Source organism: Hyla sarda, chromosome 4 (assembly GCF_029499605.1).
Source record: "Hyla sarda isolate aHylSar1 chromosome 4, aHylSar1.hap1, whole genome shotgun sequence".
NCBI classification, from domain to species: domain Eukaryota; kingdom Metazoa; phylum Chordata; class Amphibia; order Anura; family Hylidae; genus Hyla; species Hyla sarda.
This window is the reverse complement of record NC_079192.1, coordinates 208,493,762-208,520,528: the sequence shown is the minus strand read 5'-3', so window position 1 is coordinate 208,520,528 and position 26,767 is coordinate 208,493,762. Positions and strand designations below refer to the sequence as shown.

The 26,767-nt window shown below is 42.6% G+C and overlaps 1 protein-coding gene across 2 annotated transcripts in view; it reads right to left on the bottom strand.

The window, feature by feature from the left end:
* The window catches only part of SEMA3D (semaphorin 3D), a 172,157-nt gene extending 152,247 nt beyond the window's left edge, over positions 1-19,910 (bottom strand). The window contains exon 1 of one of the 2 annotated variants that reach the window (XM_056573397.1): positions 19,331-19,910. The gene's annotated coding sequence lies outside the window, so the exon portion shown is untranslated. The remainder of the gene's footprint in view (positions 1-19,330) is intronic. The other variant, XM_056573396.1, reaches the window with a different exon arrangement.
* Positions 19,911-26,767: the final 6,857 nt, after the last annotated feature.

Below are 26,767 nucleotides of genomic sequence, written 5' to 3'. Positions count from 1 at the left end.
TTTGAAACCTCTGGAGGTCCGCATGTTGAAGGCCGCAGTGGTCTTCAACCTGCGGACCTCCGGAGGTTTCAAAACTACAACTCCCAGCAAGCCCGGACAGCCGATGGCTGCCCGGGCTTGCTGGGAGTTGTAGTTTTGAAACCTCTGGAGGTCCGCATGTTGAAGGCCGCAGTGGTCTTCAACCTGCGGACCTCCGGAGGTTTCAAAACTACAACTCCCAGCAAGCCCGGACAGCCGATGGCTGCCCGGGCTTGCTGGGAGTTGTAGTTTTGAAACCTCTGGAGGTCCGCAGGTTGAAGACCACTGAGGGCGAATGATGAGAAGAAGATGATGAAGGGGGGGGGGGGGGTGTGGGGATGATGAAGGGGGGTGGGGATGATGAAGGGGGGGGGGGTGTGGGATGATTACAAGGGGATGATGAAGGGGGGATGTGTGGGATGATAAGGGGATGTGTGGGATGATGACAAGGGGATGATGAAGGGGGGATGTGTGGGATGATGACAAGGGGATGATGAGGATGTTAATGACGGGTCTGGATGATGACAGGGGGGGATGAGGTATTTCCCACCCTAGGCTTATACTCGAGTCAATAACTTTTCCTGGGATTTTGGGTTGAAATTAGGGGTCTCGGCTTATACTCGGGTCGGCTTATACTCGAGTATATACGGTAAGAATACAAGATCAACCATCAGAGAGAGATACAGACACTATATTATGAACTACACTAACTTTACAGCCCCTGTAGCATAATCAAATGGAAAATCCCTTCAGCTTCATATTTATCAGCTGCAATTGCTGCAAAACAGGGTATAAAAGCAAACTTTATCGATGCTAGAACTCCTTTTTATTTCTCAGCCACAGCCTGGAAGGCCCCCTAACCTCCCAGCCACTACTTGACAAAGGAGCCCTGTACATTGTCCAAGAAGGTGCTCCGAGATGAATGTGAGCAAGGAGGAGTGCCAGACTGTGGCACTTAAACGAGAACACCGGAATAGGAAAATCATTGTCCATACTGCCGTCAGTAAAAAAATAAACAGGTACATGCCTTTCATCGCTCCCCCGGTGCCTCCAGTAACCAGCTCCAGCCTTCCCCACGATCCTCTTCCTGGTTGCTGGTGGACGGCGAGTCATACTGCACTCAGCCAATCACCGGCTGCAGCAAAGTCCCAACTCAGCCGGCGATAGGCTGAGTGGCAGGGTGACATTTTTGGTGATTGGCCGAGTGCAGTATGACTCGCCGACCACCGGCAACCAGGAAGAGGATCACGGCGGAGGCCGGAGCCGGTTACCGGAGGCACCGGGGGAGCGAAGGAAGGTATGTGCCTGTTTATTTTTTTACTGCCGGCAGTATGGATGATAATTTTCCTATTCCAGAGTTCTCCTTTAAGCAGCTACTCCCAACCTCCTTTACACTTGACTGAGAAATAAAAAGGTGATTCTACAAGTTTGCCAATCACCATCAGCTCTATGAAAGGTACAGTAAATTTTTGTACTCCAACAGCTGTCATACAGCATCTGCAGCTTTTAACAGCAAATACAGCTGACAGATTTCCCCTTATCAATCATAAAACATTACCCAATGAGTATATCATTTTATCATTTAACTCTATAGCGGGTCGTACACATACGATAACTATCGTCCGAAACTGTTTATCTAGGTGTTGCCGGCCTATCATCTAATTTGTATGGAGGCCTCCCGAGCCATTGAGACAGAGAAGGTTGGTATGCCCAATGTTTTGGTCCCCTCCATTCAGAATGCAACTGACCTTCATTCTCAGGATCATTGAGGGTCACAGGGTTTGAACCTCCAGCAATCAGCTAGTTAATAAAGGGATTCAGTAACAGTAAAGGAGAAGAGGATATTTAAAAGCAGAAAAACTACCACAAGAGGGCATCTTTTTAAATTAGAGGGGCAGAGGTTTATGCAGTAATATCAGGAAGTATTACTTTACTGAGAGAGTAGTGGATGCATGGAATAGCCTTCCTGCTGAAGTGGTCGCTGCAAATACAGTGAAGGAGTTTAAGCATGCATGGGTTAAGCATAAGGTTATGCTTCATGTAAGTTAGTGTCAATGACAATCGGTAGTATTAGAATATTAGGCAGAATAAATGGGCCAAATTGTTTTTATCTACTGACACATTCTATATTTTCTTTTACATCCCGTCTATAGTGATCTGTATAAGAAAAAAGGTGATCTGACTGCTGTAAAGGTAATACACTTTGAACCCATAGTTTTTCCTGTATACTATAAATGACAGGAGTACACATAGTGGGGGAGATTTATCAAAGGATTTAGACAGTTTTTTCCCATCTATATTTGTCCCACAGAAAGTTGCAGTCTAAATATGTGCGACTTTTGCTTTAGAAGATATTTAGAACATGATGCATTCTAGTCTATTTTAGAGCGACCCATTGGGGGAGATTTATCAAAGTTGTCTATGTTCCGCATCAATATAGACCAAACTACAGATTGTTAGGCTGGTCTATTATGCGCCTAATTTATCAAAAGTCTCACAGCTCTTGATAAATTCTGTGCACAGACTTCAGGATCTATGCTTTAGACTGTATTTAAACCTGCTCCAGCATGGTCTGACATTTCGGCGTACCTTCAGCCGATGCGACTTGTCGCCGAAAAGGCGCTTTTAATAAATTTAGCACCAATCCATTTTTCCGTCTAAAATATATTAGAATGCATCATGTTCTAAAAATCCTCTAAAGCAAAAGTCTCCAAAAAAGTCGCACATAGTTAGACTGCGACTTACTGTGCGACAAATTTCGATGGGAAAAACCAGTCTAAATCTCTCCCAATGTGTTATATAAAGTTCAGCATGAGTATGATGAAATAGCAGAGAAAACCATTCATCTGTTAATAGTGCTATCTCCTTGTGATGCAGCTTCACTGTACTCTTACCCCACATCAAAAGCACATCATATGCTAAAAATTGTTAGGATCACAAGAATTACTTCACATTATATATTGAGGCAATTGTGCAGTTTAGGAAATAAGGGACTTGTTGTCTTCAGGTATCTAGTAATGATAGCCCTCCCGTCTCCACAGTAATTGGCATCAGATCTACATTCTGAACTGTATATCTTCCTCTTGAAGCCAAGTATATTAAGTGATTCTCTCCTAGTTCTAGACCCACTCGTTTAAAGTCTTATCTGTCTTTCATGGACATCTTGCTGTCTCCATTGCCTTTGTTTCATCTCGCAATGGAATGAACCCCCTCTGGCTACTCTTGTCATGTTTTCCCAGCTAGTGTGATTTGAAGCCTAAGTCAGATGAATCTTTTATGATCCCCACATGCTCTGTCAAAATCTTTTGATAGGTTTAATAATATTATAGCATTCTATAACAATTAAACATTCCTTTAATAATAAATAAATAAATAAATATTCATTTGATACAAGCATTGCCGTTGGACCTTCTGGGTACAATTCTGTTTTGTTGTTTGCTACCATGCATACTGTAGCATAACTGTCCTAGTTCAATAAAATGGCAACCAATTTAAGCAATTTGGCACCCAAGTCAATGCAGCTTCATCCTCCCAGAATCAATTGCAGATGAATGTCCTCTGGCATCATATGATTCTACTTTGACTATGGTTACAATGTTGCAAACAATTATCTATCCCTGTTTTTGTTGCATACCACCTTAATGAAAAGTGACATAATTATGCACTAGGGAAGCAAGCATGAAATCATGGCACATAACTATGTTAATGACCTTTCAAAGATGTAAACGTGATTTATACCTATGCAATGTATACAGTAGTAACCTAAAAATACATGCTGGGGCTAGAAAAGCACAAGCACTTTAGGTGGTATGCATATAATGTGTATGCTTTTTGTGATGTCAACATATACAATGATGTACATACGATTCAAGCAATAATGTTTTAAATGAAACATATATAAATATCCATGGTGCATCACAACTACATACATACATATGTATATATATATATATATAACAATGTAAGCATTCTATTGTACTTTTCTGCATATCCCTGATTGTATGATATGAATTGGGATTTATTTAGCAAACTGGTGGAAAAACATTAGGTCATTGCTCTCATTTTCTTATCTGTTCTTAAACAAAATTACAACAGGAAATTCCCATTTTACTTTGATTAGTTTTAGATACATGCTTCATACATCCTCCAAAATATCCTCTAATAGCAAGGTTGGACAAAGACAGAATACTATCACTTGACATAGATCAGTAGGATCAGGTAACAGGGTCACATCTATGGTCAGCGGGTGACTGATCACACACAAAACTGGTGGCACTTTTTTTTTGGCCTTTCACCATTGTTTAGTCTTGCATATACTAACACCAAAGCCTACTGCCATTGTCCCTCTCTCTTGACTGCATTAGTAATAATATATACTCTTGAGTGATGTGTACATTGAAGCATATGGAAATATTTTCGCAGATAATTACCTATTGGCAGCCTGAATGCCTGTTATGTCCATTTTGTGGCCAGCTCCATTCTCCTTTTATTAATATGTAGAGCTGTTAGACCCAAGTAAACAGGTTATTAATATTCCCCTATGCAGTTTCTACTATTTTTACTGTATTACAAATACAATGTGGGAGATTTATCAAAGGATTTTTACTGTTTTTTCCTGTCTAAATAAGTCGGAGTCTAAATATGTGCAACTTTTTCGTGACTTTTGCTTTAGAGGATTTTTAGAACATGATGCATTCTACTCTATTTTAGTCGGAAAAATGCATTGGTGCTGAATTTATCGAAAGCAACTTTTCGGCAACAAGTCGCATCGGCTGAAAGTACGCTAAAAATGTCAGACCATGCTGGAGCAGGTTTAAATACAGTCTAAAGCATAGATCTCAAAGTTTGTGCGCAGAATTTATCAAGAGCTGTGCGACTTTTAATCAATTAGGCGCACAATAGACCAGCCTAACCCTCTGTAGTTTGGTTTATATTGATGCGGGACATAGACAGCTTTGATAACTCTCCCCCAATGTCATCTAATTTGTTCTGATCCAGTACGGGCCCTGGTTCTTGAAATGGCCATATTGATTATAGCTATATGGATATGTCATCCCTTACATCCAGTAAAACCAGCATCAACATAGAATCTCATCTGAGGTCAATAATCTTCACAATCAGGTCCACGGAAGCAATGGAGTTGTCCTATGAGCATGTCTACTTATAGTAAAAACTAGACTTAGTTTTAAGGTGAGTTTCATCCCTCATTGTCCTTAGTTGCTTTATGTTAATAAAAATGGGAGAAAACTAAATATACACAGACCTCAAGGACTATTTACTGTATATGCACAGACAAATGTAAAAAGTCTGGAGGAAATACAAATGTATACACAATAGTGTAATAGTAGCATCCGGAATTCCCCATATGATGCCATTAGCGTCAATTTAAATAGCATTTCCTCCACTCTGGCTCCATTCTATGGAAGAAGAACAGACTAAATGACAAGCAGTGAATTGTACACGTGCATATACCCATGACTTCTAATGGGGCCCTGGAATTCTAGTTACACCACAAACAAAATTTTTAATTGTAGACAATTTTCTACAGTATTCTGTGGTAAATAACTGCATATGGTCATTCATTTCTGGCTTATATAGTGAAAGCTACATGCAACATATGAACATCAACCATAACTTGCTTACAAAAAATATTTCAGTGAAGTACGTAACATCAGCTTTTAAGAAGAAAAATGGATTATGACAGAAAATGATGAGGTCTTTTTGCATAAACCTATTGCTAGTCGCAGGGTACCTTCAATATACTCAAACAAGCTTTTTAGCATAAGAGCCCCGTTTCATACACAAGGTCATGTCCTTTAACACAGATCCTGTTCATGGCAAAGAGTTCAGTGGAAAGCTTCAGGGTTCACCACAAGTAAACCTATCATGGCAACTGGAAATTTTAAGACCACTTCTAAAAGACGCATTTTAAAGCTAAGAAACCCTATTAGGTAGGTATACAGCCAACAAGGCAAAACTTGTTATAAAGACTAACATTTATACTTAGGTACTAACAGTTATGACAGTTTCATATGAGTGGAAGACTAAAGCATATCTGTGCTAGTAAAATATCAGAATCATAAGAATCTGCAAAGCTTGTATAAAAAGGACCTTAAAGAAAATGTGGGAAAAGTAACACTGGTTTTAGAACATTTTTTTGTTCAACAAATATATTTACAGAAATAATACTTTATTTTGAGATGTTCCCCACATTCCCTCTATGCTTGAGTTAAGGCCATAAATGTGTCACTTTATTAATCTATGGACAATAGGTCAAGAAATTATACTAGCCTGACCGGTCATGAAGAAGTATAAAGTTATCACTGCAATTTGAAGAAGGTGTAGGAGGATTCACTAACATTTTCTTGCACTCTTAAGTGATAAAATAAGATTTATCTGTATCATGGTGCTTGAAAGAAGAGATTTGTTTGGATAATTGTTAAACAGTTTTATCTTGGACCATATTTCATAATAGATTTCTGTAAATACTTATCCAGTAGATATTACATTTAATGTGTATCTATAGCTGGTTGTTAACTTTTTTAATGCACTTCTGATATATGTTTTGAAAAAAAATATTATCAAAATAAAACCAGACTTATATTTGTACTAGCTGAGTACCCGGTGTTGCCCGTTTTTTTCCTTCCTAATCCTTGTTGGAGGAAGCTTTTGACTTCATATCCCGTCTTCATATATTGTCATATCCCGTCCACATATCTCAACCTCATATCCTGACCTCCTATTCCGTCCTCATATCTTGACCTCATATCCCATCCTCATATCCTGACCTCCTATCCCGTCCTCTTATCTCGACCTCATATCCTGTCCTCATATCCTGCCCTCCTATCCCGTCCTCCTATCTCAACCTCATATCTCGACCTCCTATACCGACCTCCTATCCCATCCTCATATTCTGTCCTCATATCCTGTCCTCATATTCCGTCCTCATATCTCAACCTCATTTCCCATCTTCCTACCTCAACCTCATATCCCGTCTTCATACCCCGACTTCATATCCCATCCTCATTTTCTGTCTTCATATCCCGAGCTCATATCCCGTCCTTATGTCCCATCCTCATATCCTGTCCTCAGGTGGGACTGATTTGTGATGAAGATATTGTAAGCTGAAAATAGAAGGGGGGACATGGCTTTGTGGGACTGGGCCTGATTTGCAAGCCAGACCGATGCACAAAAAGGGTAGATAATAAAAGGGTGGGGCTTAAATGTGGGCAGGTCTTTGTAAGATGGGGTGTGGCTTACAAGCCGGATTCACCAGGAGATGCAGAGCGGAGCTTGGGGAGTAAGGTACTGGAAGTCTCATATATAAGGGTGTAGGTAAGGGTTAATTTAACTATCATATCTTTTAATTTGACATATAAGTAACATGTAACCAAGTATTATCACAATATCTCCAGCTGTTTGGCTGTTTGGAAGTTATGCAGTAACATATATTTTCCATAGACTTGTATGGGACTTTAAACAAAAACCCTGCCCCTAGCAAATGGGGGTGAGTAAGGGTTAAATCACCTATCCTATGTTTGTTGTTGAAATATAAGTAACATATGTGCCAAGTTTCATGTTAATATGTTTAGCCTTTTGGACGTGATGCTGGAACATACACACATATATATATATATATATATATATATATATATATATATATATATACATACTTACACATATTGGGGGACATGTATCATTATTTGTGTATGGTAGAAGCATTTTACCCATTTTGCCGAATTCTAAATTATGCGCAGAAGCGCAAAATTTATCAATCAAGCGCAATGAGTTTCATAAATTGTGGGCAAATATAGTAATCTCCTCATACCTCCACTCTTTGAAAAAGGAAATTGATGATTTAGAGCATCTTGCTACGTGCAGTCCAAGATGGCTTATATTTGCGTTAAAAATATGATCATTGCGCAAGATTTCTCAGGGTAAATAAAATGTATGCAGTTAATAAATTTGTGCGTACTAAATATATCACTCCAAGGTACACCGAAACCTACACATCTGGAGGAAATGCTCTACCAGAATGTACACAAAAAAAGACGCAAAAAAACAGCTTGTGCAAAATTTTGCACAAACATTTTAACACAAAACAGGGTTAAAATCTTTGATACATGTCCCCCACTGAGTTTTATATGTATAGATGAACCCTTTTGTTGACATTTATTGACATCAGAAGAAACAGCTGTCAGAGCCCACAGAGCATCTGATCAACATGTGTCTCAAGTGCATGGTCAACTTCCTGCTAGGTTTGAAGGAGGATCCGCAGGATGGGGGATAAGTATCTGATAGCAGGGCGGGAGGTCCGAACGCTGGGACCCCCTGCGATCTCCTCTATGGGGCCCCGGCTCTGCCACAGCTCTCCCGTGCAGGTGGCATGCTGGCCACAGCATGATGCCACGACTGACACGCCCCTCCATGTATCTCTATGGGAAGCGGAGATGCAGCAATCGTGCATCCCTGCCTGTCCCATAGAGCTATATGGACGGGGTGTGCCGTCGACCTCAATGAAGTTGACAGTACGCACATTAGCCACGGAGAGCCGTGAAGAAGTGCCGGGTCCCCGTATGGGAGATCGCAGGGGGTGCCAGCGGTGAGACCCCCCCATGAGCAGACACTTATCCCTTATCCTGCGGATAGGGGTAAGTTTCTAAGACTGCAGTACTCCTTTCAGTGTTAAGCATTTGGGAGAGCCAAAGAAACAATCTCAACCTTGGACAGCAGTGGATGTAGTGTTGTTCACACTTGCGGTGTTCAAAGGCCAGACCTCATTTCTAAAGGCTCCTATACACCAAAGCCATCATATTGTGCTGCCGCCATCTATCTCTCTCTTTTTATATATATGTGTGTGTGTGTGTGTGTGTGTGTATGTATGAGGGCCTACTGATGTACAGAGAGAGAAGGCTGCAGAATGCTGCAGAAAACCAACAGCAGGTAAACCTAATTACTAATTTATAAATAAATATATAACATATAAAACACAAAGAATTAGTGATAACACAGTAAAAGATTCTAGGTCCAGAAATGCCACCAAGAGGTAGAAAAGGAAGGGACAGTGAAGATGGAGGAAGATACACCATAGTGCCATAGTATAGTCATCCTGTATGCCATTCAAAAGGAAAAAAATGGATGCACTCAGATTTCGACTGGCAAGATTACCTGAGTGAGTGCATCCATTTTTTCCTTTTGAATGGCATACTATCTGTTGCTTATCCAGGAGTGCACCCTCAACATAGCCCCACTGGTTTGGTTGCTGGACTAATCAGTCCGCGACGGGATTTAGGTGGACAGCAGTGCCGGATTCACCTTTCTCTTGCTTTGCAGTATAGTCATCCTGTACTCTTTAGGACCCTGACTGGATATCTACCTTATTTTACAGAGCTACAAGTAGACAAGCTGTGCCCGTCTCTATAATTAGGGTAACTATTCCATGCAGAATGTTTTTTTAGAAAAAAGTATATTGTTATATGAGGATGTCTAAAGCTCTTTTTTTAATACATTTTTATACTGCAGGGAACTCCTAAAATAAGCTAATAGCAGCTACCCCTGTTAAAAACTATACCGCATAGGATATCCTTCAACATTCATTTATAATCTGCCCAGTCACGCTAATGCATAACTGTATCTATTCCCTAGGCTATATAGAATGTCCAGAGGTCGGTCACAGCTAGCTTCAGTATTGTAAGAGCACTTCAGTCTTTACAGATCACAAGAAAGGGTGGGTAGAATGAAAACTGCCTTCAAAGAGGCAGCCATGCCCTAAGGCAGCTGTTTCCTAAGCCTATGTACTGGCCTGGCTCTGAACCCATTGACATTGACCTATTACAAAATAAAAAGCACAACTACCTTCTTGCTAACTGCAGCTAAAAAAACTGGAGATTCTGCAGTGTGGGACATAAGATGAAAGCTATGACAAAAGTTTCAAATTTGCAAAGTTAACAATATAAAAAGGGAAATCATGATCCAAAATTGGAACAAGAAGTACAGTTTAGAAGTGGAGATGTAGAAACTGTGTTTTGGCTTGAATAGAAGTAAAGACTGGTGATATAGACTTATTATCCAATAATACACCCGGACAGAGATGTAAGATTGTCGCAAAACTTAGTATACAGTTATGTCTCAGGCAGATACTGTATGTAAATGATTACAGGTCTGACTAATATTCTGAATATTGGGAAAACCAGATGGGCTGAATGGTTCTTATCTGTCGACACATTCTATGTTTCTATGATTAGACACTTAGCTTCTTCATATTGTGGTGTCCCAGTAAGAGAGTGCGTCCTGTCAGGTAAACACTGCTTCGGGTGCCTGCGATAGGTCCTGTTGATCAGGTGATGCTTTAATATTCATTTTAGTCTTTGCCTGTTAATTTATATTGTTTTGCACTGTACCTTTAAAGGGGTACTATGGCGCTTAGACATCTTATCCCCTATCCAAAGGATAGGGGATAAGATGCCAGATCGCGGGGGGCCCGCACCGTGATCGACAGTAATCAGACCCAAAGCGAACACACTCTGGGGACTGATTATAATGGGATGCAGCGTGCAAGATCACGGGGGACCCCCACAATCAGGCATCTTATCCCCTATCCTTTGGATAGGGGATAAGATGTCTAAGCGCTGGAGTACCCCTTTAAGAAATGTACAGGATATCTGTAAGGAGGTATGATGCAGAGTACATATATGACCCTGATTGGCCAATGTAAGGCATTCACACATATAAATTGTCATTTGATTCCAACAGCTCCTGTATTATGTTTTGTCAATCAGTGTAGCAACCCCCAGAATACTTTTCTTTAGTAGCAGGATTACATAAATTAACCATTTACCAATTACTCCATTTTAAAAACTATAATGAATTAGAATTGTGAAATTTACTGCTATTGAAAACATGCAATAAAAACAAAATCTTTATAACATTCTCAGATTGCTTTTGTATTAGAAAAGCTAAGGAATGTTGGCCAATAGAAAACATGTTAAAATGGTAATTCTGACCACCTTAGAGCACCACACTTTTTCTTAGGAAGTGTGTGGTATTACAATGTAGCTTCAGTTGCTTTAATGGAATTGTCAATACGCATATACATTTATTAAGCTGGGCACACCACTATTTCAAGTCCAGCTAAATAAAAGATATATACGTGGGAAGTGGCCCAAATTACCGTATTTTTTGCTCCATAAGATGCACTTTTTCTCCCCCAAAAGTGGGAAGGAAATGCCTGTGCGTCTTATGGAGCGAATATGTGTGCCGATACCCGGCATTTGCATGGTATCAGGGACTCGTTTAATGTCCTCGATACCAAGGCCGATACCTGCTGCAGTGTCCCGCTCCGCTGCCCCATTCTGCTGTCCGCATCGCCATTCTGCCGTCCACATCCCTGTTCTGCTGTCCACCTCCCCCTCCTCCCCTGCGTGCAGCGTAAAGCAACGGAGGAAGGAGGAGTGACGTGTATGCAGATGGCAGAATGGGGATGCGGACGGCAGAACGGGGCAGCGGAGTAGCAACCGCAGGTAAGCAACTACCGTGGGAGCACTGTCTACAAGTGGGCAGTGTCTACAAGGGGGGCCCTGTTTACAAGTGGGGGCACTGTCTACAAGGGGGGGCACTGTCTACAAGGGGGCCTGTTGTTTACAAGGGGGCACTGTCTATAAGTGGGAGGGCTGCTGTTTACAAGGTGGCACTGTCTACAAAGGGGGGCACTGCTTACAAGTGGGGGCACTGCCTACAAGGGGGGGCTGCCTTTTACAAGGGGGCACTGTCTACAAGGGGGCCTGCTGTTTACAAGGGGGCACTGTCTATAAGTGGGGGGGCCACGGTTTACAAGGGGGGCACTGTTTACAAGTGGGGGCACTGTCAACAAGGGGGCCTGTTGTTTACAAGGGGGCACTGTCTATAAGTGGGAGGGCTGCTGTTTACAAGGTGGCACTGTCTACAAAGGGCGGCACTGTCTACAAGTGGGCAGTGTCTACAAGGGGGGGCCCTGTTTACAAGTGGGGGCACTGTCTACAAGGGGGGGCACTGTCAACAAGGGGGCCTGTTGTTTACAAGGGGGCACTGTCTATAAGTGGGAGGGCTGCTGTTTACAAGGTGGCACTGTCTACAAAGGGGGGCACTGCTTACAAGTGGGGGCACTGTCTACAAGGGGGGCCTGCCTTTTACAAGGGGGCACTGTCTACAAGGTGGCCTGCTGTTTACAAGGGGGCACTGTCTATAAATGGGAGGCTGCTGTTTACAAGGGGGCACTGTCTACAAGGGGGGGGGGCTGTTTTTTTACAGGCGGGCACTGTCTACAAGGGGGGGGGGGGCTGCTGTTTTTTTTCTTGTTCTCCTCCTCTAAAACCTTGGTGCGTTTTATGGTCAGGTGTGTCTTATGGAGCGAAAAATACGGTAAGTCGCTTGCTAAGTTCAGGTCAATTTATTGAGTTGGACCACTGTAATGTGCTCCGGTATAAGTCGGCATGGCTTTTTTGATGTGCTGCTGACATGTTGTATACCTAGGATGGACTTTGATAACACAGTGTGAACCCATCCTAATACAGAATATGCTATTTCAAGACATACAGATATACTGTAATGTCCCACCATAATATAGCCATCTGCATGAAAACAGATATTTTAGATATTTTTTTACACAGATTTCACTCTGAAATACCATTTTGATAGTAACAAATGGAACGTTTGCCGTGTTCTGTGTGAACTGTTGCCAAAATCCATACAGTCAACATTTCTTCCTTCCCCCAACTATATCTATGCCATAACAAATCATTCTAAGATAGAACTATAAATAAATGCTTGGGTATAAAGGGTGCTAGAAGAACTGACACATATTTTATTGGTAGTACATTAATAAAACATTGTAACAAGGTTACGATGGAGATCATTTTTAGTACTAAACAATAAAAGACGATATATTTGAACACAGCCAGTATTCACCATGATGTTTACTTGAGGCTCATTTTACACAGACATGGAAAGCTGGCATGACTTTCAGTATTCAATTTGCAACAAAATACTTTTATTCTGGGTCACCAGCTGTATTTTTCGATAATACTGGAAGCCATCTCTGCCACATATGTACATATTAATGCTGCTTTTTGTTGTTTTCAAGCTTATGCAATTTATATCTTAAGACATGTTGATCCTCACATTAAATAAGAAATCCTCGTAATAACTCAGACAATACAGCAAAGCAACTGCAGCTAATTCATGCGGAAATCTTTAGTAATACTATGCATGAGAATGTGGGGGTACTGTGTGACAACACGAAATAACAGAGTGAAAAAACATAGCCTTCTACATAGCATGCTCTGACAAATTGTATAGTGTGCATGCCTTACTTCATATATATTTCCAGAACTTTTACCTCCCAGGCACCTTTGTATAGGGCTTTGGGAAATATATCTGATTCTTTGATATGAAATGCAAAATAATGCACCCATTTATTTACAGATGGCAGGCTACCAAGATGGGCAGTGGCCATAATTTCCGCTTTGTCAATAATCCATGGACGACATTGCACAACCATAAGTAGTCAAGTAATGGGCAGCACGGTGGCTAACACTATGGCCTTGCAGCTCTGGGTTCATATCCCACCAAAGACAACATCTACAATGCGTTGTATGTTCTCCCAGTGTTTGGATGGGTTTCCTCCCACATTCCAAAACATACTGATAGGTGGATTTAGACTGTGGGCAATAATGTGAATAGGGATCAAATTGAGTGATGACAAACACTGTACAGCACTATAGAATATGCTGGTGCTATATAAATAAAGGAACTATTAGGACAATCCCTCTGTCAGATTATGGCCACAGCTATGACTATAGGTCAATCCGTTTACAATCTAATTGCCAAGGATCTCAAACTAATAGTTCTTCCAGATAGTTTTTTATTTCTACGAATTGGTACTGGTTTCAAATGCTTATAGTTATATATAAGTTAAATAGAAGACTAAAGGATTGAAATAATCATTTACTATTCAATAATCATACTGGTCCAGATTACACATCAATGCTGCAAAATACAGACACACAACCTAATGGGTGGAAAAAAATAACAAAAAAACAAAACATATTTTAAAAACAACCAATCATGAGATTTTACCATATGAAACATGTGGCAATGTGTTATATATGGTAAAATCTTCTTCCTCACCAAACCCCGGGAGATGTTTCTGCCCCTAGGGATGGTACGGATATAAAGTAAGTACCGTATTTTTCGCCATATAAGACACACTTTTTCTTCCCCAAAACTGGGGGGGGGGGGGGAGTTGGTGTGTCTTATACGGCGAATACACACCTATCCCTGCAGCCATCGGTCCCTGCAGCCATCAACGGTCGGGACCCGGGGCTAATACAGGACATCACCGATCGCGGTGATGCCCTGTATTAACCCTTCAGACGCGGCAATCAAAGCTGACCGCCGCGTCTGAAGCGAAAGTGACACTAACCCGGCTGCTCAGTCGGGCTGTTCGGGACCGCCGCGGTGAAATCGCGGCGTCCCAAACAGCTTACAGGACACCGGGAGGGACCTTACCTGCCTCCTCGGTGTCTGCTCCGTGCCGGGATCCCCTGCATGGCCAGCGCCCTCCTTCGATGTCATCACGTCGTCGGGCACGCCGTCCCCTCATCCAACGGGAGCGGCGTGCGTAGCGACGTGATGACGGCGACGGAGAGCGTGGATCCCGGGGAAGAAGATGTCCGGAGCGTTGGGGACACCACAAGGACGCGGCGACAGCGATGGAGCGACAACCCAGCAGCAGGACCGCTACCCCCACCTTTGTGAAAGGTGGAGCACTGCCAGAGCACTGCAAAATTACCTCCAGCAGGCCACAAATGTGCATGTGTCCACTTAAACGGTCAGAAACAGACTCCATAAGGATGATATAAGGGCCTGATGTCTACCGGTGAGGTTGTGCTTACATCCCAACACCGTGCAGGATGTTTGGCATTTGCCAGAGACTGGCAAATTCATATCTGGCGCCCTGTGCTCTTCACAGATGAAAGCAGGTTCACACTGAGCACATGTGACAGATGTGACAGAGTATGGAGATGCTGTGGAGATCGTTCTGCTGCCTGCAACATTGTCCAGCATGACTGGTTTAGCGGTGGGTCAGTAGTGGTGTGGGGTGGCATTTCTTTGGGGGGCCACACAGCCCTCCATGTGCTTGCCAGAGGTAGCCTGACTGCCATTAGATACTGAGATGAGATCCTCAGACCACTTGTGAGACCATATGCTGGTGCGGTTAGCAGTGGATTCCTCCTAATGAATGACAATGCTAGACCTCCTGTGGCTGGAGTGTGTCAGCAGTTCCTGCAAGAGGAAGGCATTGATGCTATGGACTGGCCCGCCTGTTCCCCAGAACTGAATCCGATTGAACACATCTGGGACATCATGTCTCTCTCCATCCACCAATGCCACATTGCACCACAGACTGTCCAGGAGTCCGCCACCTCATCAGGAGCATGCCCAGGCATTTTAAGGAGGTCATACGGGCACGTGGAGGCCACACACACCACTGAGCCTCATTTTGACTTGTTATAAGGACATTACATCAAAGTTGGATCAGCCTGTAGTGTGGTTTTCCACTTTGATTTTGAGTGTGACTCCATATCCAGACCTCCATGGGTTGATAAATTTGATTTCCATTGATAATTTTTGTGTGATTTTGTTGTCAGCACATTCAACTATGTAAAGACAAAAGTATTTCATACGATTAGTTCATCCATTCAGATCAGGGATGTGTTATCTTAGTGTTCCCTTTTTTGAGCAGTGTATTATCTAATCTATGGGCCTCATTTACTAAGAGTGTCGGGTTTTTACAAGTGGGAAATGTTTCAGACAAGCAGGATTCCTCTCTATTTACTATTGGGAAAAGTCGGGAACATTTTCTGACCAGCTTTTTCTAGGTGGAAATTTCCAGCCATTTATCCACAGGATTTTCTGTGAATTCAATAGTGAATCAGTTGGGTTGTGAAACCACGCCCCTTTTTGGGCCGACCATGGCTTTTCACAATGCAATGTGGGGTTTGTCGGATTTTCCAGGCGCACACTGGCGCAGACATGTCTCAGACACTCTGTGCCAAAATAACCAGACAAAAACTGGTCGGTTTCAGCTTAGTAAATGAGGCCCTATATGTCTGATAACACAGGTTATATAGTCTATCTAAATATTATATTAATGTTAATAAAGAAATTGAATGGAGTAGAGGTGTTTGTTTTGCAAAGCTTGAAAGAAGTGCAAAATAAAACACTAATATATAAGTAAATTCCTTCGAGGTTATTGAAAAATTCCAAACTACTGAACAATAGTTGCTTGTTAAGACCTCAGTGAGTGCTGCATGAGGAAGATAAGAGACTATTATTGAGGCAGGGGTCGTAAAAGCGCCAAGCGAGTCAAGTGAAAATAACCCTTATTGTAATTGGGCAATGAGAACGTTATTTCATCTATAGATTTTATTCTAGAATAACCTTATGTGTTTTAATGACTATCAAAGCACAGTGTAATAGTGCCTGGCAGGCAGGTGGGAACTGTTCTGTCATTGAGATCTTAACAAGACACCTTAAACAAAACATCAGTCACATTTTTGTGAAGGGAATCGGCTCTGCTATACTTCAAGTATTAGGAATGGTTGAAGTCAACTGTATGACCATGATCTTCTTCCCATTACTCTGGGGATAAATCATTGTGTTGTGTTCTGGTGTAATTACTTTGGATAAGCAACAGACATGTATCTGGTGTATGAATGGGGCAGGGAAGTTCTGGGTGTCACAAAGTTAAAGCAGAGGTCACATGTCTCATTACAGACGTGTATTATGCAAGGGACACATTGATCAGGAACTAAAAATAACCATTATAAATGATGCTGAATGGCAGGTGATCTGGTGAGTTCCCTGGAAACGTGGGGATTTCCTAGGAAAGCGGTGTGAATCCAGAAACGCCTCTTCATGCTTGCCCTGTTATCCTCAGACTTAAAAATAAGAAGAGTTGATGCAACACAGAAACTAGAGAATCCCACCACTAAAATAGCAATATCCTGTTTGGACAATAACTGACTTCCAGTATACATTAGGCTACAAAAAGCAACACAATCCCACAGCAATTGCCATTGGCTTTTATGTAAGCAGCTTTACATCAAAGGAAGTCACTGGACTTGAGGCTATGGGCTCGGTTAACTGTAGATATATATATATATATATATATATATATATATATATATACATATATATAGTAAATTTGAGTAGCCGTATTAGTCCAGTAATGCAAAACAAAAAATGTTGCAGTATCTTTTAATACCTTTTTTTATTGAGATGTTTATTATATTATATATATATATATATATATATATATATATATATATATATATACATACATATATGTGTGTGTGTGTATATTAAACATCTCAATATGATGTTGATTATGTATGTCACTTTATAGCCAGCAAAGCAATAATACACTAGACTTGCTAAAAACAGGCTCAGTCACAAACCATTATTAGGGATTTTATATAGTAATCTTCCAGTCTATCCCATTAAAAAGCTCTTTTTGGCACACAAAAATCCATATAGAATGGTAACGTCTGCGTCTCAATCTGTAACATGTAGACTTCCCTGCTAATGTTGGCAGACTTTCACCAACTTGCAGACAGTTGCCAATGTTTAAGGAAAAGCATGCTGAAATATTTTCAAGACTTAGTAATTCTTTTTTAGAAAAAAGTCAGCTAAGGAATCCAGGCACATGCTGTACTTTGGGCGCTGACGGGATACTACTACTTGGATGGCTTACATTGAACTATGCTATTATTAAAAGGCAGATAAGCTCAGTATAATTATAGACAAGGACTGTATAGGATACAGAGAGTGCAGGTCACTTATGAAACTGCATTGGGAAATCCAGAATAGCCTAAACTTTTCCCTGTATTCCCATCCGATCACATCATGCATAATGTCATATAGCTAGCTAGGTAGGTGATGAGATACACAAACCTATAGATCAGTGTTTCCTAAGCAGTGTGCCTTCAACTGTTGCAAAACTACAACTCCCAGCATGCCCGGACAGCCGAAGGCTGTCCGGGCATGCTGGGAGTTGTAGTTTTGCAACAGCTGGAGGCACACTACACTTGTTGGGGAAAAAATCTGGGCATGCTGGGAGTTGTAGTTTTGCAACAGCTGGAGGCACACTACACTTGTTGGGAAAAAAATCTGGGCATGCTGGGAGTTGTAGTTTTGCAACAGCTGGAGGCACACTACACTTGTTGGGAAAAAATCTGGGCATGCTGGGAGTTGTAGTTTTGCACCAGCTGGAGGCACACTACACTTGTTGGGAAAAAAATCTGGGCATGCTGGGAGTTGTAGTTTTGCAACAGCTGGAGGCACACTACACTTGTTGGGAAAAAATCTGGGCATGCTGGGAGTTGTAGTTTTGCACCAGCTGGAGGCACACTTGTTGGGAAATACTGATCTAGATATATAAAAGATGTGATGTAGCAGAGCTAAATGTGCTATCAGGACTAATTTATGATATCATCCTATAGTTGTAGCCTAAAACTTTCCCTGTATTTACATCAGATCCCATTTTCCTGCAAAATCATATATCTCGCTAGACAAACCTATAGATCAATGTTTCTCAACCAGTGTGCCTCCAGCTATTGCAAAACTACAACTCCTAGCATGCCCGAACAGCCTAGTTTTGAAACAGCTGGAGGCACACTGGTTGGGAAATACTGATATAACTATATAAAAAATGTGATGTAAATGTGTTCTCAGGAGTATTTTATATCATCCTATGTTTATAGCCTAAACCTTTTACTTTATTCGCATTAGATCAATTTTTTATGCAAAATCATATAGCTGGCTACATGTGATGAGATAAACCTATAGATCAGTGTTCCCCAACTGTGCCTCCAGCTGTTGCCAAACTACAACTCCTAGCATGCCCAGACAGCGCTGGATGTTGTAGTTCTGCAATAGCTGGAGGCACACTAGTTGAAGTAGAAATACTAATATAGCTATATAATGAGATCGATAAATAGATGTAGCAGAGGTGAACATGCTATTTTGACCAATTCATCATATCATCCTATGGTTTGGCCTTTGCTTGCAAACCACATGTCATAAACTATAAAAATAATTCTTCTATAAAACAAATCATAGAGGATCACTGGTGATATCGAAACAGGTGTCTCCATATCTAAAGCCATTATTAAGAAGGCAGCACACCTTGTAAAGGACTAGTTCACATTCAGTTCCCTCTGTGCTATGTTATTTATGGGAAGTCATAGGATCATAGAAGCCATTTATTTACCTGTTATATCAGTAGATACAGAAGTGAGACCCTGAAGATAAAAGTTGCCTGTAGACAGGTCTATGGCAGGCAGCAGTCTCCTCCAAGTCTAGGGCAGGCAGCAGTCTCCTCCAGGTCTAGGGCAGGCAGCAGTCTCCTCCAGGTCTAGGGCAGGCAGCAGTCTCCTCCAGGTCTAGGGCAGGCAGCAGTCTCCTCCAGGTGTAGGGCAGGCAGCAGTCTCCTCCAGGTATAGGGCAGGCAGCAGTCTTCTCCAGGTGTAGGGCAGGCAGCAGTCTCCTCCAGGTGTAGGGAAGGCAGCAGTCTCCTCAAGAAGGTGTGCGCTGTGGATAGTACTTGGAGCTGTCACGCCTTATAGATCCACTGTCAGTCAGTTAGGGTCCTTGCTTGTTGACTGAGTCCAGTGCTGCCTATTACTGCTGTCCTGATCTCTCAGTGCTGGGTACTGCCATAGCCGGGGCTGGAGCTCATCCACTCATTCATCCACTTTGTCAACAAACCAATGCTGTGCCTGTGAGTGAGTGCGGGCAGGGCGGGGGAGGGAGGCAGAGCCTGTTCACACTGTGCTCCAAGTCAAGCAGCACTGTCTGCCAGCGCTTGTGCTCAGTCCTCAGGCAGCACACACATACACCGAGACCACAGGGCTACACGTGAAGCTCCACACTGACTCATTGTTCAGCCAGCCCGACCTCTCCACTCCGAGTGACAGAACTCACACGGCACGCTAAGGGTTAAAGGCAACACTTAACCCTTTCCAGAGAAAGTCAAAAGGGTACAGGAGACTGCAAATCAGGAGTCATGCATAGGAACTAATATATATATATATATATATATATATATATATATATATATATATATATATATGTTCTCCCTAGACCTGCTATATCTATCTACTGTGCCGGCTAAAACAGTGACAACCACTTTCTCAAGCCAAAAAGTTTTCAGCCTTCTTCCCATCCAGCAGGGGGTGGCAGTGAGTGAAAGAAAAAGAACTAGCTAGAGAGAACTTTTTGGTCTATGTTTTCTTTTCAATTTTGTTACTATTTATTTATTTTTGGTTGTCTATTTATTTATTTAAATAAATAACAAAATAAAGAAGTATAGCAGGGAAATTCTGACTTAAAGTACAAGCCTCATGCCCGAAATTACAGAAGAACGTATCCCATATCCGCAGGATAGGGGATATGTTTTAGATCACAGGGGGTCCGAGCGCTGTGGCACACCGCAATCGTCTGTACGGAGCCCCAGCTTTCCAACAGAGTGGCCCGAAGTGGAGGACGCCACCCCCCCCCCCCCCCCTTCATATATCTCTATGGGAGAGCCGAAGATTGCCAAACGACTCTCCCATAGAGATACATGGAGGGGGTGTGTTGGACGCCGCTTTGTGCAAGGTTTGACACGCTCCCTTCCTGGGAAGAGATGAGATGCCATGCACATGATGGCAGGGTGGGGTCCCAGAGGTCAGACACCCGCAATCTGTACTCCACCACAGTACTCCTTAAGGGTATTTTCACACAAGCGGATCCCCAGCTTGTATTACACTGTGGATACGCCACTGAAGGACCGCTGTATGCTGCCATTACAGGTGCCTGCTCGGAGCGTCAATACGCCGCTACGAGCAGACACACTGCGATGTGCGAGTTGCTGTGCGCATGCACAGTATACTCGCAGATCGCGGCAGCTCTCGGCTTAGCTCATAGAGTAGCTGGAGCTGTCGCTATGTGTGCGAGTACACTGCGCATGCGCAGCGACTCGCACATCGCAGTGTGTCTGCTCTTGCGGCGGATTGCCACTCTGAGCAGGCACCTGTAAAGGTGTGAAGGCAGCATACAGCTGTCCTTCAGCAGCGGATCCGCAGCTTAATATACGCTGGGGATCCGCTCTTGTGAACGCACCTTTAGGGTGTATTGATGCGCACAGTATCCTGCGTAGGATTTGAAGCTGTGTTCAGTCATTAAGTTTACATTAAAATCTGCAGCATAAAATTTTGTGCATGAAATTTGTGCAGAATACTGCACATATGAATAGACCCTGAAAGAGAATCTGACAGCTAGTTTACCTGCACTCAGGGCCGGCGTTAGGGCGGGGCAAGCCAGGCAATTGCCTAGGGCCCCCATCCCCCAGGGGGCCCCTGCCAGCTGCTCAGCATAGGCCTAATCAAGCTCGGGGGATCCGTGGCCACCACTGAGCAGCCCGCAGGGGACCCCTGTCACATTCTGGACATTCCTGTGTCCCGAAAAATCTTTTCGGGACACAAGGATGCCCCTGTTACCTTTCTGTGGCGGCCCCTGCATTAACTTTAAAAATGCAGGGGCCGCCAGGAGTAAGCGCACGCAGGGACGTCACTGACGTCCCGTTTGTGCGCTCATAGCAACGGAGGAGCAGAGCTGGGAAGAGGATGCGTGCTGGACGGAATGATAAGTCACCAGCTGGCAGCACATCTTCATCTGTGGTCGGAACACTGAAGTGGGGCACTGCACAGACATGCAGCCTCCAGCCATACACTATATACGGCTGAAGGCTGTTTGTCTGTGGGGGAAATGTACTGCACCGAATGTGGGGAACTATACTGCACCTAATGTGGGGGAATTATACTGCACCTAATGTGGGGGAACTATACTGCACCCAATGTGGGGGAACTATACTGCACCTAATGTGGAGAACTATACTGCACCTAATGTGGGGCAACTGTACTGCACCTAATGTGGGGCAACTGTACTGCACCTAATGTGGGGAGCTATACTGCACCTAATGTGGGGAAACTATACTGCACCTAATGTGGGGAAACTGTACTGCAGCTAATGTAGGGCAACTGTACTGCACCTAATGTGGGGAGCTATACTGCACCTAATGTGGGGGAACCGTACTGCACCTGATGTGGGGGAACTATGCTGCACCTAATGTGGGGGAACTGTGCTGCACCTAATGTGGGGGAACTGTGCTGCACCTAATGCGAGGGTAACTGTACTGCACCTAATGTGGGGGAACTGTGCTGCTCCTAATGTGGGGGAACTGTACTGCACCTAATGTGGGGGAACTATACTGCACCTAATGTGGGGGAACTGTGCTGCACCTAATGTGAGGGAACTGTACTGCACCTATTGTGGGGGAACTGTACTGCACCTAATGTGGGGGAACTGTACTGCACCTAATGTGGGGGAACTGTACTGCACCTAATGTGGGGGTAACTGTGCTGCACCTAATGTGGGGGAACTGTGCTGCACCTAATGTGGGGGAACTGTACTGCACCTAATGTGGGGGAACTATACTGCACCTAATGTGGGGGAACTATGCTGCACCTAATGTGAGGGAACTGTACTGCACCTTTTGTGGGGGAACTGTACTGCACCTAATGTGGGGGAACTGTACTGCACCTAATGTGGGGGAACTGTACTGCACCTAATGTGGGGGAACTGTACTGCACCTAATGTGGGGGGAACTGTACTGCACCTAATGTGGGGGGAACTGTACTGCACCTAATGTGGGGGGAACTATACTGCACCTAATGTGGGGGGAACTGTACTGCACCTAATGTGGGGGGGAACTGTACTGCACCTAATGAGGGGGGAACTGTACTGCACCTAATGTGGGGGGGAACTGTACTGCACCTAATGTGGGGGAAACTGTGCGGCACCTAATGCGAGGGTAACTGTACTGCATCTAATGTGGGGGAACTGTACTGCACACCTAATGTGGGGGAACTGTACTTCACACCGAATGTGGGGGAACTATACTGCACCTAATGTGGGGGGAACTGTACTGCACACCTAATGTGGGGTGAACTGTACTGCACACCTAATGTGGGGGGAACTGTACTGCACACCTAATGTTGGGGAACTGTACATAGTTAGTACAGTCGAAAAAAGACATATGTCCATCAAGTTCAACCAGGGAATTGAAGGGTGGGTTGTGGCGCGATATTGGGGAAGGGATGGGATTTTATATTTCTTCATAAACATTAATGTTATTTTGTTCCAGGAATGTATCTAATCCTGTTTTAAAGCTGTTCATTTTTCCTGCTGTGACCAGTTCCTGAGGTAGACTGTTCCATAAGTTCACAGTTCTCATGGTAATGAAGGCGTGTCGCCCCTTGAGACTAAACTTTTTCTTCTCCAGACGGAGGGAGTGCCCCCTCGTCCTTTGGGGGGGTTTAACCTGGAACAGTTTTTCTCCATATTTTTTGTATGGGCCATTAATATACTTATATACGTTTATCATATTCCCCCTTAAATGTCTCTTCTCAAGACTAAACAATTGTAACTCCTTTAATCGCTCCTCATAGCTAAGATGTTCCATGGCCCATATTAGTTTAGTCGCACGTCTCTGCACCCTCTCCAGCTCCACAGTGTCCCTTTTATGGACTGGTGCCAAAAACTGAACAGCACATTCCAGGTAAGGCCGTACCAATGATTTATAAAGGGGGAGTATTATGTCCCTGTCCCTTGAGTCCATGCCTCTTTTGATACATGACAATATCCTGCCGGCTTTGGAAGCAGCAGCCTGACATTGCATGCTATTCTGTAGTCTGTGATCTACAAGTACACCCAGATCCTTCTCTACCAGTGACTCTGCCAGTTTAATCCCCCCTAAGACATACGATGCATGCATGTTCTTAGTACCCAGAGGCATAACTTTACATTTATCCACATTGAACCTCATTTGCCAAGTGGATGCCCAGACACTTAGTCTATCCAAGTCATCTTGTAACTTATGCACATCCTCTATTGACTGTACTGTGCTACAAAGCTTGGTGTCATCTGCAAAGATAGAAACAGAGCTGTTAATACCATCCTCTATTTCATTGATAAATAAATTAAACAACAGCGGGCCCAGTACTGAACCTTGGGGTACACCACTAATAACCGGGGACCAATCAGAGTACGAATTATTGACCACCACTCTCTGGGTACGATCCATGAGCCAGTGTTCAATCCAGTTACAAACTAAAGTTTCCAAACCCAAAGACCTTAACTTACCTGTCAGACGACTATGAGGGACAGTATGAAACGCTTTGGCAAAATCCAGAAACACTATATCCACAGCCATTCCTCTGTCAAGACTTCTACTCACCTCTTCATAAAAGCAAATTAGATTGGTTTGACAACTTCTATCCTTAGTAAACCCATGCTGGCTATCACTTATAATACTATTATCCCCTATGTATTCCTGTATGTAATCCCTTATAAGTCCTTCAAACAATTTACCCACAATGCACGTTAAACTTACCGGTCTATAGTTTCCTGGGGAAGACCTAGAGCCCTTTTTGAAGATTGGCACCACATTCGCCTTGCGCTAGTCCCTTGGCACAATACCAGACACCAGAGAATCTCTAAATATCATGAACAGGGGTACAGATATTACTGAACTTACCTCTCTAAGAACTCTTGGGTGCAATCCATCTGGCCCTGGGGATTTGCTTACATTTATATTACTTAACTTACCTTGTACCATCTCTACATTAAGCCAGTTCAGTACATTACATGATGTGTTACCAGCACTGGCCTGTCCAATGTCAGCTCCTCCTTCTTCCATAGTATATACAGAACTAAAGAACCCATTCAGTAGCTCCGCCTTCTCTTGATCGCCCGTGACAACTTCCCCATTATCATTATTAAGGGGTCCTACATGCTCTGTCCTTGTTTTTTTTGCATTTATATATCTAAAAAAATATTTAGGATTAGTTTTGCTTTCTTTGGCCACCTGTCTCTCATTTAGAATTGTTGCTGTTTTTATTACATTTTTACAGATTTTATTAAGCTCTTTGTACTGTTTAAATGTTATAGCTGACCCATCAGATTTGAATTTTTTGAAGGCTATTTTTTTGTTGTTTATTGCTCTTTTAACATAATTTGTCAGCCATGTAGGATTTAGTTTTAATCGTTTATATTTGTTCCCCTTTGGTATATATTTAGCTGTATAGTTATTTAGAGTTGATTTAAAGATGTCCCATTTACCTTCTGTATCAGTATTTGAGAACACCTCCCCCCAGTCTATGTCCTGTAGTGCAGCTCTCAGCCCAGGGAAGTTTGCCTTTTTAAAGTTATATGTTTTTGCCTTCCCCGCCTGTCTTTGTTTTCTACATTTTAAGTCAAAAGTAACTATATTGTGGTCGCTATTACCAAGGTTTTCCCGCACAGTAACATTACCAACCAGCTCTGCGTTGTTGGAAATGATCAGATCCAACAAGGCATCACTTCTTGTTGGGTCCTCCACAAACTGGCCCATAAAATTATCCTGCAAATGTACTGCACACCTAATGTGGGGGAACTGTACTGCCAACCTAATGTGGGGGGAACTGTACTGCCAACCTAATATGGGGGGAACTATAGTGCCAATCTAATGTGGGGGGAACTATACTGCCAACCTAATGTGGGGGAACTATACAAAAATATAAAATTGTACTATTCTGATCCCTATAACTCTTTTATTTTTCTGTATATGGGGATGTATGAGGGTCATTTTTTGCGCTTTGATTTGAAGTTTTTATCGGTACCATTTTTGTTTTAATGGGACTTTTCAATTGCTTTTTAGATATTTTTTATGGTACTTGAAGTGACCAAAAATGTGCAAATCTGGTTAGTGCACTATTACAACAAATGTTTTAGCTGAAAAAATTATACTGTGTGCATGGTTGAAATTAATGGGGCTCTCCTGCAGCAGAATTCCAGTAGAATTCCACAAAGAAATTCTACTGAGTGTACATCATGGAACAATGTCAAATATAAAAGTGTCAAATATAAAAGCTGAAATCTGATTAGCTGCTATGGGCAACTATTTAAGTTTTGATAAATCTCCCCTATTAAATGCTTGCAGTGAAGTTGAGGCTACTACATACACATCATAGGGCGAACATAAAGAATGTCTTTTATGAGCCTCAGGCTAAGTCTCCACTGTGTGAAAAAAATGCCAGAAAAAACGTCAGTGCAATTTCTTGCATCTGACGTTTTTTCTGGCATTTTTGCATTTGAGTGGAAATTGCATTTTTTGGCCCCTTTGGCGTTTTGTTGGGAACAAAAAAAAAAAAAAAAAAGATGCAGTAGTGATGGCAAAAATTTATTTTACTAAATTTATATTTTTTATAATGAAATTTTTATAAATTTTTTAACAGGGATCAATTTATGGGGACGGGCGCTAAAATGTAGCTGACAATAATAAAAATGAATTGTGTGTATGTTTCACTTTTTTTTCTTTCTTTTTTATACTTTTTTGGTAGTACTATTACTCCCAGTATGGAACACACTGTTCCATGATGGGAGTAATAGTTCCTGTACTAATAGACAGATCACCCCAGGTGTCACTCCTGACACCCGATGTGATTGTCCATACTGTAGCATGGCTATAGAGTGGCTCTATACAGTGCTCATATCTGCACTATACTCCGGCCAGCCAGTGATGTGGATAGAAATTCACATCACTCATTCATATATTAGCCCAGAGAGG